Raw genomic sequence first — 2,473 nt, forward strand, 5'->3', positions numbered from 1 at the left:
ACCTTCGTCCACTAACTCCTTACCCAGAATTCATTTCCTTTTGATATATTCATAGAATCTGTGTATACTCCCCTTAATGTTACCCGCCAGAGTTATCTTATGCACTTGTTTAGCCCGATTAACTCTCTTCTTTCTCATCCATCAAACATTTCTCCGTGTCGGCATTGACGTGGTTCCGGCAATTTCTTGTCAATCTTATGACACCTGTGCTCTTTTAATGACTTCAGGTTTGGCACTGCTCTGATTCTATCATCCGACCCCACGAAGAATATTTTATTGAGACATGCAGTGCAAGTATGGAGTGGGTTTTTTTGCGAAGTAGATGCATTATCTAATGATTATGTAACCTTTCAAAACAGTACACCTGTAAGCTCATATGCCACCATCCTTTCTTCCTATTGCAGAAAGAGTACCAACTCAAAGACACAAGGATCTATCGACAACATTTTCGATTGACATTGCCTCGCCTGACTCTTCAGGGTCTGAGACTTCTACTTTGAATTCGTTTACTCTTCCATCCAACCCTACGGAATTTTATAACCTTCAGACTGATGCTGAGCAAGATGAGGGATTTGTAGGTTATGGAACAAATCAGGGAAAGTATATGAACACCAAGCTGTGTGGCGTGATGACTTGCGAGAAAATGCAGATAATTTCAGTGTCGTTTTGACATGTTGAATGAGTGTGGAAAACAATGCAGGATGAAGTCAATTGTAGCAGCAAAAAGGAGAAGACAGTTTAAAATCAAAATGGCTACATATTGAGACAGTGCAATGTGCAAAAAGATTTGGTTGTCCTAGCTGCAAAAGGAAGTCATGCAGGTAAGTCAAGAAGTAAATGAAATGTCGCTTTTCAAAGCAAGTCGTTTTGAATATAGGATCTGGCATGTCTTGCTATAATTGTACATGCCTTAAATGAGAACACGACTGAATATTGTACGCAGTTTCGGTCTACTTACCCGATCAAGAATGGACTTACGATAAAGGCAGTGTCAGGAACTTTACCTGACTGATAGCTTGGATAGCTGACCTAACTAAGAAGTAGTGAGTCAGGGTATTGTGTAGCGACTGAGGGAAGTGGAATGCAGTGGCTAAGTGGAGTTAGATGTAATGACTGAGGAGTTTGGAATGTATTAACTGAGGTGCATAGAATGTAATGGTTCTCAGTAGTTACCACGAGAATGATAAATTACTGGCGAGCCTGATTGACCGATTAAATTTATACTGACAATGGTAATAATACCAACTTCGCAAGTCCAACTTTGCCGCACTCGGCCGATAGTCTTTAATCGTATGTTACTTTGAATGCTCATCCAAGTACTTTCAAAGTTTCGTGACGTTTCCCACCAGTACTATTATCGCTGACAGTTCAATCAAAACCCAAACACATCTAGCGAAAACGATATTCTTTCAACATCCTGTAAGCTTTCTGCCTTTCACTTCAATATTTTTCCCTTGATATGGATATTTCTACTAAGAGAAACATCGGCTTTTATTTCACCCTGTTCATGCCTGTGCTTATCTTGTCTACCAGTCTGGGATCCCCATTCAAACTTTCACGCTCAAAACAAAAAACGATATGCATAACCTCTTCATAGCTTCATCCAAGGCAACCTCCTGACAAACATTCTTTTGACTCTTTCCAGTGCAACCACATCTTCCGACAGTGTGATGACCAAAACTGCACACAGTAGTTCAACAATGAACTGAGCAAAACTTTCTGCAGATTCAAATTTACCACCATGTTGTTTTCACAATGGGATGCCTCAAAATGACAAGAATCCAATGTGGCTTGTCAACTACCCAGTTGAACTCTCCTGCCAGATTCATGTATCTGTGAACAAGGGTACTAACATGACTTTTCTCCTCTCTGAACTGAAAATGTGTTGCTGGAAAAGCGCAGCAGGTCAGGCAGCATCCAAGGAACAGGAGAATCGACGTTTCGGGCCTAAGCCCTTCTTCAGGAATGCTTTTCTCCTTTACTCCTCTCTGAAACCAAGCCTTGGTTGTTGCTTCGCCACATTTGTCAGGTTAAAAATGTCACCTGACAAAATCCATTCATCTAATATATATTTAAATATATTTAATGTCACCTACTTGGCTAAGCTTTGTATAACCTGCAATCTTATTTAGCATAACCGTGTGACTACTCTCCGAAATTCGCATCTGCAGATCAAAGTTGTTTGTGAACATCTCAAAGATTAAGTGACCCAAAATGATATCAGTGGTACCCACTGATACCTGTTCCACACACTGGCCTTTAGCATAACCAACTGCTATGTCTATGGGCATCTTTATTTAAATCAGAATTGCCAAATTCCGCTGCATCCTTTGCAATTTTAACTTCATGCGTTTTGGCTTGGAGTTGTATCAAATTTATTTCCAAAATACTGATTAATTGATAGCCTGCCAAACACTTGAACACCTCTTCAAAATAATTAACAAGCCTTCTGAGCCATGACCTCCAGGTAACA

This window comes from Chiloscyllium plagiosum, chromosome 8, assembly GCF_004010195.1.
Source record: "Chiloscyllium plagiosum isolate BGI_BamShark_2017 chromosome 8, ASM401019v2, whole genome shotgun sequence".
NCBI lineage: Eukaryota > Metazoa > Chordata > Chondrichthyes > Orectolobiformes > Hemiscylliidae > Chiloscyllium > Chiloscyllium plagiosum.